This window comes from Stomoxys calcitrans, chromosome 2 (assembly GCF_963082655.1).
Source record: "Stomoxys calcitrans chromosome 2, idStoCalc2.1, whole genome shotgun sequence".
In the NCBI taxonomy this organism is placed as follows: Eukaryota; Metazoa; Arthropoda; class Insecta; order Diptera; family Muscidae; genus Stomoxys; species Stomoxys calcitrans.
Window position 1 is genome coordinate 125,925,525 of NC_081553.1, and position 23,144 is coordinate 125,948,668.

General features: G+C 37.8%; 1 protein-coding gene across 1 annotated transcript in view; it reads right to left on the reverse strand.

Annotated features, from left to right (window-relative positions):
• The window catches only part of LOC106084478 (DNA-binding protein D-ETS-4), a 124,483-nt gene that overhangs the window by 59,005 nt on the left and 42,334 nt on the right, over positions 1-23,144 (reverse strand). The window lies entirely within an intron of this gene.

The window sequence follows — 23,144 nt, forward strand, 5'->3', positions numbered from 1 at the left end:
TACAAATACCTTGATTTTAATATAGGGGTTTACTACTGCAATGAAAAATTTACCTTGGAACAAATTTCACTTATAATGAAAGCAAGAGGTGACCTTTTCCCACTAAATGGAAATAAATATGGGCCGGATGTCGACCAACGATGCTCATTGTGTAATTCAGGGGAAGTTGAGTCTTTAGATCACTTTATATGCAGATGCCCAGTACTAAACGGGATACGAATAAAATATTTCAACCAATCATCATTGGAGCGAAATGACTTAATATATATACTGAACGTGTGTGAAGATTTTTGCTGGCTTACTTTATGCAATTATTTGAAGAAAGCGATTGCTTACAGAAAAACTTTAATAGAGGAATTTAATTATTAATCAAAACTATTATACTCATTCTTCCAGCAGACGGTTTATACATAAACCACGCTGTGACATTCTTTATTAATATAGTATTATTATACTGCAGATTGAAATAATTTTTGTAACGTTATATGAAATAAAGAACATTGAATTGAAATAATCCGATTTTGCTAAAATTAGAATTTGAGTGGGTTGTGTTCTTTAATTTGGCTCAGATCGGTTCAGATTTGGATATAGCTGTAATTTAGACCGATCAGCCGATTTAGGGTCTAGGTCCATAAAAGAACATTTATTATCCGATTTTGCTGAAATTTGGGACAATGAGTTGTGTTAGGCCCTTCGACATCCTTCAATTTGTCCAGATTTGGATATATCTGTCATATAGGCCGATCTCTCGATTTCAGGTTTTGGGCCTATAAAAGGACCATTTATTGTCCGATGTCGCCGGAATTTGGGACAGTGATTTAAGTTAGGCCCTTCGAAATTCTTCTTCAATTTGGCTCAGATCGGCCCAGATTCGGATATAGCTGTCATATAGACTGATCTCTCGATTTCAGGTTTTGAGCCCATAAAAGGCCCATTTATTATCCGATGTCGCCAAAATTCGGGACAGTGAGTTGTGTTAGTACCTTCAACATTGTTCTTCAATTTGGCTCAGATCGGTCCAGATTTGGATAAAGCTGTCATATAGACCGACCTCTCGATTTAAGGTTTTATGCCCATAAAAGGCGCATGTATTGTGCGATGTCGCCCAAATTTGAGACAGTGAGTTATGCTGGGCCCTTCGACCTCCTTCTACTATTTGGTCTAGATCGGTCCAGATTTGAATATAGCTATCACATAGACAGATCTCTCGATTTCAGGTTTTGGACCCATAAAAGGCCCATTTATTATCCGATGACGCCGAAATTTGGGACAGTGAGTTAGGTAAGGCCCTTCGAAATTTTTCTTCAATTTGGCTCAAATCGGTCCAGATTTGGATATATCTGCCATATAGACCGATCTATCGATTTAAGGTTTTGGGACCATAAAATGCGCATTTATTGTCCGATGTCCCCGAAATTTGGGACAGCGAGTTGTGTTAGACCCTTCGACTTCATTCTTCAATTTGGTCTAGATCGGTACTGATTTGAATATAGCTGTCATATAGACCGATCTCTCGATTTCAGGTTTTGGGCCATTAAAAGGCCCATTTATTGTCCGATGTCGCCGAAATTTGGGACAGTGCGTTAAGTTAGGCCCTTCGAAATTCTTCTTCAATTTTGCTCAGATCAGTACAGATTTGGATATATCTGCCATATAGACCGATCTCTCGATTTCAGGTTTTGGGCCCATAAAAGGCCCATTTATTATCCGATGTCTCTGAAATTTGGGACAGTGAGTTATGTTAAGCCCCTCGATATGTTTTTGCAATTTGGCCTAGATCGATCAAATTGATCGATTTTTGCAATTTGGCCTAGATGCATATAGCTGCCATATAGACCGATCTCTCGATTTAATATTTTGGGCACATAAGAGGCGCATTGACTGTCCAATGTCTCAATTTCTGACAGTAAGTTCTGTTAGGCTCTTCGACATTTTTCTGCAACTTGGCCCAAATCGGTCTAGATTTGAATAAAGATGCCATATAGACCGATATCTTGATTTAAAGTCTTGGCCCCATAAAAGGCTCATTAATAATCCGATTTCACTGAAATTTGACACAGTAACCAATATTAAGCTTTTCGAAATCCCTGTCGTGTATGGTTTAGATTGGTTTATTTGTAGATAAAGTTCGGCACTACCGAACTTCTCGCCATTTTACTTGTTAGTATTAAGAACGCACAACAAGCAGATTACTGACTTAAATGTAAGTCCTTAGTAGCATGGTGCGGATTAATACCCGCAACCTATATTCAACCTAACCTAAAACAATAAAAAAATCAAATAAGCAAAACATTAGCAACTAAAACAAATTCCAAAATGCCAATTGGCTCTAACAAAATCTATTCAACCTGTGGGGGGCACATCATTGACTTTAAACCGAAAAACTCAAATCGGCCCTTTTATTGTATGGACAAGTTAAATGAAGAACAAGTAAAAGCGTGATAAGTTCGGCCGGGCCGAATCTTATATACCCTCCACCATGGATCACATACGTCGAGTTCTTTTCCCGGTATCTCTCCTCTGGCAAAAAAAGGATAAAAGAAATGATTTGCTCTGCTATTAGAGCGCTATCAAGTTATGGTCCGGTTCGGACCACAATTAAATTTTATGTTAGGGACCTGTGTAAAATGTCAGCCAATTCGAATAATAATTGCCCACTTTGGGGGCTCAAGAAGTAAAATAGAGATCGATATATATGGAAGATGCATTCGACTATAGACCAATTTTGAACATAATAAACACGTTTGTTAATGGTCATGAGAGGATCCGTCGTACAAAATTTCAGGCAAATCGGATAATAATTGCGAACTCTAGAGGCTCAAGAAGTCAAGTCCCCAGTTCGGTTTATATTGCAGCTATATCAGGTTATGAACCGATTTGAAGCTTATTAAGCACAGTTGTTGAAAGTTGCAATAAAATACGTCATGCAAAATTTTAGCCAAATCGGATAAGAATTGCGCCCTTTAGAAGCTCAAAAACTCAAGTCCCCAGATCGGTTTATAAGACAGCTATATCAGTTTATGAACCAATTTGAACCATACTTGGCACAGTTGTTGAATATCATAGAAAAACACGTCGTTCAAAATTTCATTCCAATCGGATAAGAATTGCGCACTCTAGAGGCTCAAGAAGTCAAGACCCAAGATCGGTTTATATGACAGCTATATCAGGTTATGGACCGATTTGAACCATACTTGGCACAGTTGTTGGATATCATAACAAAATACTTCGTGCAAAAATTCATTCAAATCGGATACGAATTGCGACCTCCAGAGGCTCAAGAAGTCAAGACCCATGATCACTTTATAAGACAGCTATATCAGTTTATGGACCGATTTGAACCATACTTTGCACAGTTGTTGGATATCATAGCAAAACACGTCGTGCAAAATTTCATTCCAATCGAATAAAAATTGCTTGCGCTTTCTAGAGGTTCAAGAAATCAAGACCCAAATCGGTTTATATGGCAGCTATATAAAAAAATGGACCGATATGGCCCATTTACAATCCCAACCGACCTACACTAATAAGAAGTATTTGAGCACAAATTAGTATACCCCCATCTTATGGTGGAGGGTATAAAAATGTTAACAAGAAATATATTCTAAAACAAGTAAAAGCGTGCTAAGTTCGGCCGGGCCGAATCTTATATACCCTCCACCATGGATCGCATTTGTCGAGCTCTTGCCACGGTATCTCTTTTCAGGTAAACAAAGGATAAAAGAAAAGATTTGCTCTGCTATTAGAGCGATATCAAGATATGGTCCGGTTTGGACCACAATTAAATTATATGTTGGAGACATGTGTAAAATGTCAGCCAATTCGAATAAGAATTGCGCCCTTTGTGGCCTCAAGAAGTAAAATAGAGAGATGGATTTGTATGGGAGCTGTATCGGGCTATAGACCGATTCAGACCATAATAAACACGTATGTTAATGGCCATGAGAGAATCCGTCGTACAAAATTTCAGGCAAATCGGATAATAATTGCGACCTCTAGAGGCTCAAGAAGTCAAGATCCCAGATCGGTTTATATGGCAGCTATATCAGGTTATGAACCGACTTGTACTTTATTTGACATAGTTGTTGAAAGTAACAATAAATAACGTCTTGCGAAATTTCAGCCAAATCGGATAGGAATTGCGCCCTCTAGAAGCTCAAGAAGTCAAGTCCCCAGATCTGTTTATATGACAGCTATATCAGGTTATGAACCGATTTGAACCATATTTGGCACAGTTGTTGGATATCAAAACAAAATACTACGTGCCAAAATTTATTCAAATTGGATAGGAATTGCGCCCTCTAGAGGCTCAAGAAGTCAAGACCCAAGACCGATGTATATGACAGCTATATAAGGTTTGGACCGTTTTTAAACCATACTTGGCACAGTTGTTGGATATCATAACAAAACACTTCGTGCGAAATTCCATTCCAATCGGATAAGAATTGCGCCCTCTAGAGGCTCAAGTAGTCAAGACCCAAGATCGGTTTATATGGCAGCTATATCAGGTTATAAACTGATTTGAACCATATTGGCACAGTTGTTAGATATAATAACAAAACACGTCGTGCGAAAGTTCATTTCAATCGGATAAGAATTGCGCACTCTAGAGGCTCAAGAAGTCAAGACCCAAGATCGATTTATATGACAGCTATATAAGGTTATGGATCGATTTCAACCATACTTGGCACAGTTGTTGGATATCGTAACAAAACACGTCGTGCAAAATTTCATTCCAATCGGATAAGAATTGCGCACTCTAGTGGCTCAAGAAGTCAAGACCCAAGATCGGTGTATATGGCAGCTATATCAAAACATGGACCGATATGGCCCATTTACAATACAACCGACCTACACTAATAAGAAGTATTTGTGCAAAATTTCAAACGGCTAGCTTTACTCTTTCGGAAGTTAGCGTGCTTTCGATAGACAGACGGACGGACGGACGGACAGACGGACGGACAGACGGACGGACATGGCTAGATCGACATAGAATTTCACGACGATCAAGAATATATATACTTTATGGAGTCTCAGACGAATATTTCGAGTAGTTACAATCAGAATGACGAAATTAGTATACCCCCCATCTTATGGTGGAGGGTATAAAAACAGAACAATTTTAATGAAGACCATAATTTTCTTTCTTTTAATATTTCTCTGTTGTTATCGTGATGCCTATGACATTGCATAATTTTTGCATTTTTTCTATGGTCAACATTTAGAGAGAACTCTTAAGCACAAATACTTTTGACACTCGTCATTAGAAGCTATGAGCGCATTAAACCCTAGCCCAAGACCATTGCTTTACGACATTTCTTCATTAACCATTCAAGGCACACGTTTGAGCGCATGCGTGCTTAGACTTCTGCTTTTATCCATGCCTACCAAACCAGCACATGCATACAAATGCGGGAAAATGAACTTCTTCACGCTGCCCGGACAGACGATTGGTTCGTTTTTTTTTTTTTTGCTTTCATTTAGCATAAATTCTAATGCAAAATTTTTAGTTATCTTACCTTTCTTAATGTTTATGATCTTTTTCTTTTAATTTAATTTTTTTTTGGCTGCAGCTCTCGTTTATTGCCTAAAGAGTCGTTAACGCAAGAAATTTTAAAGTAATTTTATTTGCATTATGAGGGGTGTGTTCGACTGTGTATGTCAACCAGCGCCCTTTTTTATTTTAATATTCTTTTCATTACTCATCAGATTTAATTGAAAACAATTTTATGGTTTCATAAATTACACAAAGTTTAACACAGCTCCATGTTGTCTGTGTCTTATTCTGCAAATAGCAACACCATTTAATATATTTCGACTTTTAAAGATCCACATTAACATCCCCGGTAAAAGTTAATGCTTAATTTCAATTAAAATTACCAAACTGTGAATTTGGTTTATGATGCGATATGCTCGATTACCAAATGCAATGACAACCATCATCAGCATTATGGGCTTTTAATTTAATAGCATTGAAACAATACAAATTGTGATAATTACAACTTTTGTCTTGTTTCCACTTGGGGAGAAATGATTTTTGTTGTTTAGCAGCAATCAACGGACCACCTTAGAAAGCAAATGTGGCAAATACAACACATAACTTTGGAAGTCGTTATGTTTTAAATGATGGTCGTTAGAAATTTCGCGGTTTCCGGAAATGCAATGTGAAACAAAATTTGTTCTCTCTTTTCCAATAGATGTTGTGCAGAAAACATATTAGATTAGAATTCTCGCCTGTTTCTCTTTCGAGACGAGCTCAATGATCGGAGATGCAAATGAAAAAGGAAAGCCAAAGATAGCAACACACACCAACCACCATGGGATGCGCCTCGTCTTTGGTTAGAAGACCCTTCAACCACATTAGGTGTGATGGCTTCAAGGGTCATGCGTTGGCATGTTGTATTTGAATCGTATTTAATTGCGAAAACGCATCTATGATACAATTACCACATTTACCAAGCTCGACAACCCTGCTTATTAACTGTACCTTTGCCAATGCATTTATTTTTGTGTAATGGCAGACATTCTGTCTGTGGTAAATTACACTTCTTCCGTACTACACATGATTTTGATCATATGTTGGAAGTTGTCTTAATGGCTTCCAACAGATGATCAAAATCATGTGTGCTAGGGAAGAAGTGTAATTTACCAGAGACAGAATGTCTGCCATTACACAAAAGTAAGGTTGAAAAGAGGATGCGGATTATCATCTGTCCCAAGTCATTGTGGGCGTGCACCTAAGCCGGTATTTGGATTATTGCGCGCTCTACATACTAATTAGTGATCTAGGTCATATACTAGGTAAGGTTTAAGTGGCAGTCTGCCATCAGACTAACTCATAAGATTTCGTCCATTGTGATACCACAGGAACAGATCGCTTTAAAAAGCCCAATAACATGCGAATGTTCACATTCGCTAAATCAGACAGGTTCTCAAGGAAATGAGAGCCTAATGTGGAACTTCTTCTGACTGCTCGTACGGGACATACATATAGAAGGTATTCTATGCTGGCAACCTTCAGCATGTTTTCCGATTAGACACAGTGACCTGTCATGACGGACACAATGACTGAGACGTCTGTTCTAGCCAATGACAGCAAAGCGGTAGACCTCTTCAAATCTAGATTAGGCCACATAGTTTTGCAATGCTCACAGCCCCCTCTTTGTGACCATCTATCATTCGTTGTCCTACGGGCCTGGCCCCGAAAACTTAGCTTACATGTCGTCAGGAATTGCTTGCTACTAAAAAAATCGTAAACTCTTAAGTCGGTTCAAGTCTGAGTAACGACATAGGAAAAGCTCCAACGGTTCATCATCTTCTCCACTTACCCTACCCATGCTATCACTTGCCGTACCCTTGCTACAGTGGTGAGCTACTAGTCCTAAGCGTCCCGTTTCGATATCAAAAACCATACTGATCTTCTTACTCTCTTTCAGTAATAGCCTCGTCTTTTTACGATCCGTATCCTCCATAGGATTTTCGCCATCCGACCGACCATTTCGCAGTTCTACATTGTTACATGCGCATTCGTCGCCTACGCCCTTAACCTTAACAATTTTCATCCAGAAACATTTGGTACAATAATGCCTCTCATGACTTCCAGATGACTTTTTGGTTAATCTTGGCTTTATTTGGTCTATGCATTGATGTTGTTTCTATATAAATCCATCTCTTGATTTTTAGTTTTCATTTTCTCTTGAAATATAGAAGATGGGAAATTAACGATAGTATCCATACTATCGATATTTATTATTAAAAATATCGAAAATATCGAATGCTGCGATTATTGATAGTTTCCCAGCTAAAATTTGCATGCTATTTTGCACATAGTATTTTAATATGACTTTCAATCAATCGATATGATGTCTTGACTTCTTGATTTGCTAGAGGACGCAATTATATTCGTCTTAAGTTGAAAAGGGGGTTCGGATACTAATCCGAGTCATGCAACTATGGCTATACACCTTATTCATTATTCGGCTTGTTGTACGCTCAAAATCCTAGAAGTAAGCCGAAGTGAGTAACGTGCTGCGTACAAGAACCCTAAGTTGGTGCAAGTCTTGTATACCATTCGCACCTAAGTCCCGGAGTCTATTAGACGCGAAAGCCATGTTTATGCAAAGGAAATGTTTCAACTTTTTATCGATTTCTTCGAATGGCCTACACTTACCGCACTTATTCTGCATAAGTGCCCTCGTAGTCCTGTATGGCCCGTAATGATACCGGGATCCATATTAACATCCTTCCTGCTCAGTTATGGCCTCGTCTTCTCATGATGCGGACCACCCCTATAGGATTTTCGTCATCCTACTGACCGTTTTACTTTTCCAAGGTGCTAAAGGCGTTATCGTAACACATACTTTTAACTCTGAAGAGTCTGATATCCGTATATATATTCTTGATCAGCGTAAAAATCTACGACGATCTATAAATGTCCGTCCGTCTGTCTGTTGAAATCACGCTACAGTCTTTAAAAATAGAGATATTGAGCTGAAACTTTGCACAGATTCTTTTTTTTGTTCATAAGCAGGTTATGTTCGAAGATGGGGTATATCGGACTATATCTTGTTATAGCCCCCATATAGACCGATCCGCCGATTTAGGGTCTTGGGCCCATAAAAGTCACATTTATTATCCGATTTTGCTGAAATTTAAGATAGTGAGTTGTGTTAGGCCCTTAAATATCCTTCGTCAATTTGGCCCAGATCGGTCCAGATTTGGATATAGGTGCCATATAGAACGATCCTCCGATTTAGGGTCTTAGGCCCATAAATACCACATGTATTATCAGATTTTGCTGAAATTTTTGACAGTTAGTTGTTTTAGGCGCTTCGACATCTTTCGTCAATATGGCTCAGATCGGTCCAGATTTGGATATAGATCGACCTCTCGTTTTAAGGTTTTGGGACCATAAAAGGAGCATTTATTGTCCGATATCGCTGAAATTTGAGACAGTGAGTTGTCTTAGATCTTTCGACGTCTTTCTTTAATTTGGCCCTGATTGGTTCAGATTTGGATATAGCTGCCACATAGACCGATCCTCCTATTTAAGGTCTTAGGCCCATAAAAGATACATTTATTATCAGTTAGTTGTCTTAGGCGCTTCGACATCTTTCATCAATATGGCTCAGATCGGTCCAGATTTGGATATAGCTGCCATATAGACCTATCCTCCGATTTAGGGTCTTAGGCCCATAAAAGGCTCATTTATTGTCCGATGGCGCCGAAACTTGGGACGGTGATTTAAGTTAAGCCGCTTGACATACTTTTGCATTATGGCACAGATCGATCCAGATTTGGATATAGCTGCCATATAGACCGATCTCTCGGTTTTAGGTTTTGGGGCCATAAAAAGCGCATTTATTGTCCGATGTCGCCGCAATTTATGACAGTGAGTTGTGTTAGGCCTTTCGACATCCTTCTTCAATTTCACTCAGATCGGTCCAGATTTGGATATAGCTGCCATATAGACCGATCTCTCGATTTAATGTTTTAGGCCCATAAAACGTGCATTTATTGTCCGATGTTGCCGAAATTTGGGACAGAGAGTTAAGTTACGTTAAGCGCCTCCGCATATTTCTGCAATTTGTTCTAGATCGATCAAGATTTGCATATAGCTGCCATATTAACCGATTTGCGCCATACTAAGTGCAGTTCTTGGAAATCATACCAAAACATCACGTGCCAAATTTCATAATTGAGCCGATCTCAATTGCACCGCGATGGCCAGACCTGCTCCTAACTTCTTTCGACAACATGATCTGATCCTGTCTCTATGTTCCAGTTTTTCCCCATCGTCGTCCATCAAACTACTCAGGCGTAAAATGGTATTATTCTAGTCATGCTCTTGCAGAGTCAAAGGACTATGCTTGGATTTAGACACCATTTCGAATAAAATATTTGAGAATTCCAACCATCTACAATATTTAAGCCTATTTGCATTTGATTTTAAATTAAGACATCAAAAAGATTTACACAGAATATCTCTAATATTTAAAACCATCTAAAAATTGAAATTATACCTTGTAAATTAGTTCATCAGAACACTTAGCAAAAAAAAAAAAAAAAAAAAAAAAATTGTGGGGCATCTGTTTGACTTTTGCAAATATTTTCAATACAACATTTCAAGGTGATTTTTGTTGAAGTTGAAGAATTCAAAGAGGTACTTGCAGATATACAAGCACGAAATGCTGCTGATTTGTTAACACGATTTAAGCAGATTATGCCAAAAGTCATGGGTCTCAGGTTGCAATAATATTTCTTGCGTATATGCATGTAGGTATATGGCATCAACAACAATTGTGGTCGATTGTGCAATGGCAGACTTTTATGAAACATGGCCAATTGGACGATGAAAAGATATATTGTAAATCACAGCTTTAGGTAGTCACTTACATGCTATGAATTTGATTGGATGCTCTGGTTGGTTTGACACAACATGCTCATAGTTATGAACACCTGCGGTCTTAACTAATAACTTTTTCTATGTTTTCTTACAGACTGCAGTTGAGTGCGTTGCTTGTATGCAACCAAGTGTTCTCATTTAGGAATTTTCTTGCAACTCGTGTCAAAGCAATCTCTACGGCAAAGAATAGGGCTGTTGAAAAGTTTAGCATGTTTTTTAATTTTTAATTTAATTATACCCACCACCGTAGGATAGGGGGTATATACATTGAGTCATTCCGTTTGCAACACTTCGAAATATCAATTTCTGACCCTACAAAGTATATATTTTTCGGATTGTTGTAAAATTCTAAGACGATTTAACGATGTCCGTGTGTCTGTCCGTCCGTCTGTAATAATCACTGAAACTTCGCACAGATACGTCTTTTTGATGCACGCTGGTTAAGTTCTTGAACGGGCCAAATAGGACCATATTTGGAGATAGCTGAACCCAAATATGGTTCAGATCGGATTATATTTAGATATAGCTGCCATATAGACCGATCTGCCGGTTTATTTAGCTTTATTTATTGCCCAATTTCGCTAAAATAAGAAACAGTTGGTTATTTTAAGCCTCCCGACATATAACCTAAGTATGGTTCAGATCGGACTATACATAGATAAAGCCGCTATATAGACCGTTCTCCCGATAAAGGTTCTTAAGCCCATAAAACCTTTATTTTTCCACCGATTTCACTGGAATTTGAAACAGTAAGTAGTTTCAGGTCTCTCAACTTCGAACCTAAATATGGTTCAGATCGGCCATATAGACCGATCTCCCGATAAATGGTCTGAAGCTTGTAAAAGCTTTATTTTTTATTCGATTTCGCTGAAATTTAAAACAGTGAATAGCTTTAGGCCTACCATTATCTGACCAAAATATGGTTCGGATCGGACTACATTAAGGTATAGCTGCCATATAAAACGATCTCCCGATAAAGGGTCTGAAGCCCCTAAAAGCCCTATTTATTAGCCGATTTCGGTGAAATTTGAAACAGTGTGTTATTTAAAGTCTCCCGACATCTGACCTAAGCATGGTTCAGATCGGACTATATTTAGATATAGCTGCCATATAGACCGATCTCCCGATAAAGGGTCTGAAGCCCATAAAAGCCCTATTTATTACCCGATTTCGCTGAAATTTCAAACATTGGGTTATTTTAAGCCTCCCGACAAGTGGTCTGAAGCCCATAAAATCCCTATTTATTACCCGACTTCGCTGAAATTTCAAATAGTGGGCTCTTTTAAGCCTCCCGACATCTGACCTAAGCGTGGTTCAGATCGGACTATATTTAGATATAGTTGCCATATAGACCAATCTCCCGATAACGGGTCTGAAGCCCATTAAAGATTTATTTTTTATCCGATTTCGGATCTGACTACGTTAAGGTATAGCTGCCATATAAACCGATCTCCCGATAAAGGGTCTGAAGCCCATAAAAGCCCTATTTATTACCCGACTTCGGTGAAATTTGAAACAGTGGGTTATTTTAAGCCACATTTAAGCCATTTTAACCATTATTATTGCCTCCCGACATCTGACCTAAGCATGGTTTAGATCGGACTGTATTTAGATATAGCTGCCATATAGACCGATCTCCCGATAAAGGATCTGAAACCAAATTTGTTCATTTTTGAACCAATTTCGAAAAAAAAATCTAAAAAAAATTATTTCGAGAAAGGTATATATAGATATGTTGAAAAAAAATATTTTTTTATGTTGCTGAAAACCCGAAGCAGAAGGCTTCATATTAAAAACAAATAAATTCTTTGACTTAGACTATTTCTTGCTTTAATTTATGGCCGGTATGGCCTTTTAGATATTTCGGCCCAATGTGGATATCATATTGGTGCTCTACTCCCAAATACCTTGCATTTGAGCCTCATATTGCTATGGTCGGTAAAGATGTCCGGTATTGGGGTATTTTTGAGGGTAAGGCGGACCCCTATATATCAGATTCGTGCTCTAGTCTCAAACATCTTATTTTGTCATTATTGGTTTATATTTTCATTTGACGGGCTTTGGAGGTTGGGAGCCGAAATTGGTGCCCCTTTTTGCCATAGTCCTCAAATATGTCCAGTTTGAGGGGAATGTAGTGTTAGGCGGCACCCTGACGCTAAGACTTAAAAGACAATTTATTTGAGTATTTTATTGTCGCGATATACATGTCCTGCTAAACGGAAGGACGTAACTCAGATACTTGTATCATTATATCAACATTAAATTCGAACTTTACTGTCAAAGAACTTTTTTTAATTCCCATATTATCCCGATCAAACTACAGTCCAAATGAAAGGTATTTTGTGGGTGGACAGGTCCAAGACCCTGTCGCAGAGTCTGTCCCAAATGTGCATACCAGATTTGTAGTCAAATCCTAAAAACATTTAATTGTATATCTATTTTGTGACTTTGGCCATTCATGAACCTTTTGAGGGTTTTTGGGGTTGGGGAGGCCCTGAAGGCACATCCAACCAAATTCTTATAACAGATGTGTACTCAACTTCCAAACCCTTTTCATATGATACCCTTATTGTTTCAATCGGTGATATGTCATTTTGAGGGGTTTTGGGGAGTGGGGTGGTGGTCGCCTCAGACACCAAGGAATGCATTTTTATATCAGCTTTTTACTTTGCTTTTAAGTGACTTTCAGTTGATATCCATACTGTACCATTCGGTAAATATGTACGGCAGGGGAGTTTTGGCGGGTGGGAAAGGCCCTCAATCACCACAGGATTAATTTTTGTCATATTTACACTCTACTTTTAAATACCTTTCATTTAATACCCATGTTGCCGAAAGCGGTAAATGTTTCCTGTTGGGTAATGTTTTTGGGGGTGGGAACCCCCCGATACTGAGAATGACATTTTAATGCCAAGTTCGTATTTTACTCTTAAATACCTTTCATTTGATACCCATATTGTTCCAATCGGTATCTCTTTTTAGGCAATCAAAGAATATTGAATAATAAGAACTGTTATGCTATTGGAGCTATAACAAGTTATTGTCCGATTTGGACCATAAATGAATGCTGAACATTGTAGAAGTCATTGTGCAATATTTCAGTTCATTCGGATAAGAATTGCGCCTTGTAGGGTATCAAGAAGCAATATCGGGAAATAGGTTTATATGGGAGCTGTATCAAACTATTGATCGATTCAGACAATATTAGAAACGTATGTTGAAGGTCATGAGAGAAGCCGTTATACAAAATTTCTGCCAAATCGGATAAGAATTTCGCCCTCTAGAGGCTCAAGAAGTCAAGACCCAAGATGGGTTTAAATGACAGCTATATCAGATTATGAACCGATTTGAATCATACTTAACATAGTTATTGGAAGTGACACCAAAACATTACCTGCAAAATTTCAGACAAATCAGACAAAAATTGCGTCCTCTAGAGGCTCAAGAGTCAAGACCCAAGATCGGATTATATGGCAGCTAAATCAAAACATAAACCGATTTCAATCATACTTAGCATAGTTGGTGGTAGTGATACCAAAACACCACGTGCAAAATATCAGTAAAATTGGATAAGAATTGCGCCCTCTAAAGGCTCAATAAGTCAAGACCCAAGATCGGTTTATATGGCGATGTATCAAAACATGAACCGATTTGGCCCATTTACAATCCCAACCGACCTACACTAATAAATAGTATTTATGCAAAATTCAAGCGGCAAGCTTTACTCCTTCGAAAGTTAGCGAGCTTTCGACAGAAAGACGGACGGACATGTCTAGATCGACTTAAAATGACATGAAGATCAAGATTATATATACTTTATGGGGTCTCAGACGCATATTTCGAGGTGTTACAAACATAATGACGAAATTAGTATACCCCCATCCTATGGTGGAGGGTATGAAAATCTCCATGCCGGAGAACAGCGGCGAACTGACATTTTACTACGTCATTCATCTGAATTCTACGGCTGCAATATTTGCTAAAGTATGCACTCCACGAACGCGAGTCGGTGATATATTGGTAGGTATATCTTTTTATACCCACCACCGAAGGATGGGGGTATATTCATTTTATCATTCCGTTGAAATTTTGAAATTTGTGACAGTGAGTTGTGTTAGGCCAGTCGACAACCATCTTCAATTTGACTTAGATTGGATCTGATTTGGATATAGCTGCCATATAGGCCGATCTCTCGATTTAAAGTCTTGGAACCATAAAAGGCGCATTTATTGTCCGATTTCTCCTAAATTAGGGATAACTTTCTACAACTTTCTGGATTTTGGTCCATATCGGTTTAGATATGGATATGGCTGCCATATAGACCGATCTCTCAAATTAAGGTTTTGGGCCCATAAAAGGCGTATTTATTGTCCGATTTCGAAGAAATTTGGGACAGTAAGTTGTGTCAGCGCCTTCGACATTCTTCTTCAATTTGGCCTAGATCGGTTCAGAATTGGATATAGCTGCCATATAGACCGATCTCTCGATTTAAAGTCTTGGGCCCATAACAGGCACATTTAGAATCCGATTCCGCTCAAATTTGGCACAGCGACTTATGATAGGCTCTTCGACATCCATGTTGTATATGGTTAAGATCGAACAATAGTTGGATATGGCTACCAAAAAGACCAATACTTGGTTCTACAAAATTTAACAATGACTTGTACTTACTAGACCCCAGGGTCTTGATTTCCATGTCGAATTTTGTCCAAATCCATAAAGCTGCTATGAGGCATACAATATGCATTTTTCACCGGATTCTGACGAAAGGTAGTTTATATATACACCCAAGGTGGTGTGTATCCAAAGTTCGGCCCGGCCGAACTTTACGCCTTTTTACTTGTTTAACTTATTTGCAGACATTTGTATCAGATAAAATATTTGCATTCTATCCAAATAGTTCAGTTTTTTTATGGTTTTAGAAATTATTTCATTTTTGTGCTATTTTGTTGGACATAACTTTCATCTAAACACATCTATGCCCATTAATTCGCAAAACTACTGTGGCTTATTTATAACTTTTTTCAGCTTTGGTTTCTTGCTTGAAATTTATTTAAAATTTTCATTTAATGTTTTCGTTTGTCGTTGTTTAAGTGCGCATTATTTTATGTTTTTTTTTTTATTTTTTGTTCTGTTGTAGTTGAGTTTGCTTGATTTTTTATTTATAGTTACGTGAGTTTATAAATATTGGCAATGTCGTTGGTGGTGGTGGTAGCTATGGCGTTGGATTTGCCATAGCAGTTTCTTTTGTTTAATGCATTTTATTGCATATGATTATTTCATGCCACTGCATGAAAAACTGTCAGCGCAGCAGCGACGACGGCTTCAACCCCAACAACTGTCTTATTCAAGGTTGACCAGGTAGGAGTGCAAATCCACATCGATTTAGTCGCAATATTTTACTAAATTAGCTCAAGATTTAATAAATGAACGTTAAAAAAAACTACACTGGTAGTTATCTTCTTAAAGATACTACAGTCACGAGCCCCTTTTTACTTACAGGGCAAACAACTTATCTCAAATAATAATTACAATGGTAATAATAAAATAAAATCATTACCTTTAAAGTAATTTTTTATAAGGTAATTATTATCACTTTACTGGTTTAAGTTTTTAGTATATAATTTTGGTCATTGGTTTAGTGAAGAAGGCTGGTTCTGCATAACCATAATGTTTCATGACTAATGTATTTCTCTTTGAGTTGTACTTAAAAATCGATGAATGATGTTTGCCCACCATTTGTACCTTGCACTACGTCTGTGGCTATGATAAAATGTGTAGTTAGCTCCAAATTTTCCTCCTGATTCGACTTAGCCATGTCCGGCCACATATCCATTTTGTGCTGATAGTCCGTCTATCGTTTTTATAAAATCAAGGTGGGGATGGCATTCGTTATCCAATCATCACGAAATTTTCCACAGATCACTTGTTTAGCTTAAAGACAAACGCTATGAATTTTGGTTAAAATGGGCTCACCTTTAGATAGGGCTCCCATATATATATTGTAGATCGACCGATTTACACTTGTAAGTGCGAACTTTCTACAGTTATGAACCGATTTGCCCGAAATTTAGTATGGGGTGCTGTATTACCCATCTGAAAGTCTCTGCTAAATTTAATCAAAATCGGTTCAAATTACTACTGTTTGACAAGCAATTCAAAATTTGACATGCTCAAGGTGACCTGGTTAAATTTACGTACCTCTCAAAAATTGTAAAAAAAGTCGCACAACTTGGGAAAAGTCACACAAATTGGCAAAAAGTCGTAAATTTAGAGAAGTCGCATAAAAGCCAGTCGCCTCAGAAAAGGACACCCATTACTAAAAACAAAGCACATGCATTGGAAAGGGACAAATGCGAATGCAAATGCAAATTTGACCTGATCTCTAGTCTCTTTTCATAGCTTCTGCAAAATTCGTTACTTGCAACTTTCAGTCTGTCAGCTTATTTTCCTATCAGACAGTGGCCTGTCATGATGGACACAACGACTGCGACGTAATTTCTCAATGATAAAGGACCTTCTTTTTTTTAGCTGAGTCCGAAGGTCACACGAACGGGCGAATTGGATGATTTGGCGGCGCTTAGAGTGATTTTGTTTTTGTTTTGACAATATTTTTTTTTTTTTTTGGTTGAGAATAAATGGATCTACAATAATCCAAAAATCGATTTTTATACCCTCCACTATAGGATTGAAGTATACCAATTTCGTCATTCTATTTGTAACTACTCGAAATATTCGTCAGAGACCCCATAAAGTATATATATTCTTGATCGTCGTGACATTTTATGTCGATATAGCCATGTCCGTCCGTCTGTCTGTCGAAAGCACGCTAACTTCCGAAGGAGTAAAGCTAGCCGCTTGAAATTTTGCACAAATACGTTTTATTAGTGTATGTTCATGTTTTGATATAACTGCCATATAAACCGACCTGGGATCTTGACTTCTTGAGCCACTAGAGGGCGCAATTCCTATCCGATTTGGCTAAAATTTTACACGACATGTTTTGTTATGATATCCAAAAACTGTGCCAAGTATGGTTCAAAACGGTCCATAAACTGATATAGCTGCCATATAAATCGATCTTGGGTCTTGACTTCTTGAGCCTCTAGAAGGCGCAATTCTTATCCGATTGGAATGAAATTTTGCACGACGTGTTTCGCTATGACTTCCAACAACTGTGTTAGATTAGGTTCAAATTGGTCGATAACCTGATATAACTGCCATATAAACCGATCTTGAATCTTGACTTCTTGAGCCATTAGAGGGCGCAATTCCTATCCGATTTGGCTAAAATTTTATACGACATGTTTTGTTATGATATCCAACAACTGTACTAAGTATGGTGGAAATCGGTCCATAAGCTGATATGGCTGCCATATAAACCGATCTTGGGTCTTGATGCTTGAGCTTCTAGGGGGCGCAATTCCTATCCGTTTTGGCTGAAATTTTGCATGACGTATTTTACTATGACTTTCAAAAATTGTGCCACATTAGGTTCAAATCGGTTAATAACCTGATATAGCTGCCATATAAACCGATCTGGGATCTTGACTTCTTGAGCCTCTAGAGGTCGCAGTAATTATCCGATTTGCCTGAAATTTTGTACGACGGATCGTTTCATAACCATCAACATACGAGTTTATTATAGTCTGAATCGGTCCATAGCCTGATACAGCTCCCATACAAATCGATCTCCCTATTTTACTTCTTGAACCCCCAAAGGGCGCAATTCTTTTTTGAATTGGCTGACATTTTACACAGGTCTCCAACATAAAATTTAATTGTGGTCCGAATCGGATCATATTTTGATATTGGTCTAATAGCAGAGCAAATCTTTTATTTTATCCTTTTTCCTAAGAGATGCCGGGGATAGAACTCGACAAATGCGATCCACGGTGGAGGGTATATGAGATTCGGCCCGGCCGAACATAGCACGCTTTGACTTGTTTTTTTGTATTTTCGATCTTCTTGTGAGTTTTGCAACAAGTTGTTTTATACACCCTGCATCACCACTATGGTACAGGGTATTATAACTTTGTGCATTTGTTTGCAACGTTAAGAAGGAGAAGATCTATACCCATCGAAGAGTTTACCGATCGGCTTAGGATCACTTTCTGATTCGATTTAGCAATGTCCGTTTGTCTGTCTGTCCATGTATTCATGTAAGTACAAGTCGCACTTGTGGTCCGATTTTCATAAAAATTAGTACAAGTCACTTTTTTGATTCAAAGATAAACTAAATTTAGTTATAGCTTCCATATATAACTTTCATCCGATATATCCTTTTAAAGCTGTAGAAGCCACAATATTGGACCGATAGTTACAAAATTTGGCATCAAGTGCTTTATTTGATGTCCCAATATGTGTGCAAAATTTGCAGGAAGGATTTTTTCTTGACTTTCATTATTACTGGTGAAAATTTACCGCCCCAAAAATTTACCGACCCTGTCAATATGTGGCTCAAATGGAAGATATTTGAGATTAGAAAACAAATTTGATAACCAATTTTTGGGTCAAGTGTTTGGGGGACGCCCCATCCTATAAACTCTCCTTAAACCAATGTTAATTTGGGGTTTTAATAAATGGCATTTGAGAGAAGAGCACGATGCTGATATTTTTTAAGGGCCAAGTGAACAGAAAGCATAAACCAGAAAACACACAAACTTAAATGACATTAAACTCTGAGTAAAATTCGTAGTCTAATAAAGATCAAATGGGATTCAGATAAAGGCACTTATATCGTTATACTGTTAGTCAAGCGAAATGCATGTACTATTTTCGTAGCATGAAATTTCACTAAAAGCTCTTTAATTGTGGAAAATAAAAATTCAAAGTGTAATTTTGTTTCACATAAAAGAATGCGCGGGGGCGAGCCCGGTTAAGCTAGTTTATAACATACGTTATAATACCCTGTACCCTTGACGTGGTGCAGGATATAAAAATCTTAATCTTAAATACTGTCTATGCTATTAAAGCCTAATACGAACTGTAACTTACGTATGGTTTGGCATCTATCAACAATAGTGTATGTAGCGCCCGAAAAATAAGAAGTATACTAAGTAGTTTCAGGCCCCGCAATCTATAAGGCAACCCTCTTCCAGGAGTTGTGTATTTGTAATGAGAAAATCTAATTGCACATTCATTCAACTATGCAATTTGGGTTTTCCAGGAATATGTCGCCAACAACATACACATGAAAATAATGCTCTGTCACAAAAGTCCATATGAAAATATGTGTAATTTAATGCACCTGTGAGTTCTTCTCTATTTTATAATAGAAGAGTAAATGTCAATGTCCTTTGAACCTCTCCATGTGGTTCTTAATGAAATATTAATGCCATAGACGAATCAAATAAACCTTTTTTTATAGTCATATTAAAAAAATTCCTTCGAAGCGACACAGTGTATGAAGGAATTCATAGACACGCGTGTATGGATAAGTTCAAATGTGTGTGAGTGCACACACATACAAATGTAAATGTGGATGTATTTCATTATTTGTACTTCTTTTCTTAACAAAACCAGCATTCCTTCTTTTATTTAGTCTGCTGCCGTCACCATCCTTTCACTCCCCGCAGGCCTCGCAAAGGGACTGAAAGTGTCACTTTTGATGTATTCTATTTAACATTCAACTACTCCCACTTGTATGCCGAACACGCGCCCACAATTATTATTTTTAAGAAAACATAAACAAATAAAATGTCTTACACGTCACTTCAAGTTGACAACATGTTGTTGCTGTTCTTTGCTCTTTTCTTCGCCTCTATTTAACTTTTTGCGCTCGAGTCGGTCTCCGAATCTAGCCCCTACTCTTTTCCCCCTCAACTATTTAAACCTTATATTTTGGTTTACGTAATTTATTTATTCAACAATGAAAAAAAAAGGAAAGATCTTGGAAAAAACACAACAAAATATTGTAAAATTAATAATAACAAACCAACAGCCAAACAGCTAGCTGGGCATAGAATAAAAGTGTAAAATATAATTTATAATCAATCAATAGCCGTAGATAGATAAATTCATGAGTAGACCCAACGACTCGTTTGAATATTCGACAACAACAATTCGCACCCTATGCGACTATGTGTGGGATATGGACGCGCGGACATGTTGGGCAACACGTTTGGCCACAGAACAAGGGCCGCACCCTTTATTTATGGCTTCGCAAAAGGCATTTATGTGTAAGTAATTTGTTATCAATCCACTCGCATTATGGATTTTATCCTATCATTTGCTAAGGTTCTATGACATGGCCTCAACTCGGAATTCTTTTGCAGCCAAGTCTTTGTCAATTTCTTTGGTTGGCAGTTGCCATTTGTTGATTGGAATAACAATTAAAAAGTGTTGGAATATTTACATAACATAGAGATATGCAAACCAAAATATATTAGGGTGTTTCTATAGCAGCAACCATTTTGAACAGTACGGCCGGCTTTAAATGAATAATTTCGATTCGTCGTCTAGAGCGTGTTCGTCTGTCTTAGCCAATTTAATTAGAATTTGAAAAGGTAGCTTGTAAAAGACTTTCCAATATTGATTTCAAACACAATGCACATGCATCCAACCGGCCATATGGGGGTGGTTGATGATTTAATCCCCCTATAAATTTTTTACATCTCGCCACTACTTTACTACAGGCTATTAACATTTTCATATCTTCAGAACAATGTTCGATTCATTAATAGGTATAAGAATCAACTCAGAATAACTTTCGGATTCGGTCTGTCCGAACGGCTGTCCTATGTAAAATGGTGTACAAAGAATAGACCGCATTTTTGGGCCCAAGAAGTCAAATCTTGAGGTATACTGAAAAATTTTATACCCACCACCGAAGGATGGGGGTATACTCATTATACCCTGCACCACCAGTGTGGTACAGGGAATTATAGATATGTGTATTTGTTTGCAACGCTAAGAAGGAGAAGAGCTAGAACCATTGATAAGTATACCGATCGACTCAGAATCACTTTCTGATTCGATTTAGCCATGTCTGTCTGTCCGTCTGTGAGTCCATGTATTCTTGTAATCAAAGTGCAGGTCGAGATTTTGCACATGTCAGTTTTTTGGCCCAGGGACAAACGCTATTGATTTCGAAAAAAATCGGTTCACATTTAGATATAGCTCCCATATATATTTTTCACCCGATATGGCTTTAAGGCTGTAGAAGCCACAATCTTCCTCCAATCTTCACAAAATTTGGCATTGGGTATTTTATTTGAGGTCTACATATGCGTGCAAAATTTCATAAAAATCGGTTCAGATTTAGATATAGCTCCCATATATATCTTTCATCCGATATGGACTTTTATGGCTGTAGAAGCCACAGTTTTAGTCCGATCTTTAAAATATTTTGCACGAAGTGGTTTATTTGACGTCCTATTTGGGTTGAAAATTTCATAAAAATCGGTCCAAATTTAGATATAGCTCCCATATATATCTTTCATCCGATATGGTCGTTTAAGGCTGTAGAAGCCAACATCTTTTACCGATCTTTACAAAATTTGGCATGGGGTGTTTTATTTGACGTCTCTATATGGGTGCAAAATGTCGTAAAAATCGGTCCAGATTTAGATATAGTTGCCATATATATCTTTCATCCGATATAGCCTCTTAAGGTTGTAGAATCCACAATTTTCGCTCGATTTTACATGAGACGTTTAAATTGACTTTCCAACACATGCGCAAAATTTCATTAAAATCAGTCCTAATTTAGATATAGCTCCAATGTGTATATTTCATCCGATATGGTCTTTTAAGGAAGTGAAAACCACCATCAATATAACTCCCATATAATCTTTTATTCGATATGGCCTTTTAAAGATGTGTAAATCCAAGTCTTTTGTCCTATGATAGAAAAATCTTACAAGGTCCTAAATTGTTATTACAATTGGTATCCAAATTACAGTCTGACTAGATTTCTGGATAAGTTCTACAAATAAAAGGTACTGCATGCATCAGGTGGTGTTAGGTATAAAATAGTCGGCACGGCCCGACTTTTGCCTTTCATTACTGTTTTTTTTATTCCATTTGCAACACCTCGAAATATCCATTTCCGACCATAACGTATATATATTCTTGATCAGCGTTGAAATCTAGGACGATCTAGCCATGTCCGTCCGTCTGTCTGTTGAAATGAGGCTACAGTCTTTGAAAATAGTGATATTGAGCTGAAACTTTGCACAGATTATTTTTTTTTCTTTAGCATGTTAAGTTCGAAGATGGGCTATAACGGACTATATCTTGATATAGCCCCAAACATATAGCATAAAATAGCATAAAATCCACATTTGTTATCCGATTTTGCTGAAAATTGGGACAGTGAGTTGTATCAGGTCACTCGGCATACTTCTTCAATTTGGCCCAGATCTGGATATGGCTGCCGTATAGACCGATTTAAGGTTTTGGGGCCATAAAAGGCTCATTTATTGTCCGATTTTGCCAAAATTTGGGACGTTAGGTCCTTCGAAATCCTTTTTCAATTTGGTCCAGATCGGTCCAGATTTGAATATATCTACCATATAAACCGATCTCTCGATTTAAGGTTTTGGGCCCTTAAAGGGCGCATTTATTGTCTGATGGGACAAAGAGTTAAGTTAGGCCCCTCGACATCTATCTGCAATATGGCTCTCTTGGTTTAAGGTTTTGGGCCCATAAAAGGCGCATTTATTGTCCCATGTTGCGAAATCTGCCACAGTGATTATTGTCCGATTTCGCTGAAGTTTGGGGCAGTGAGTTGTGT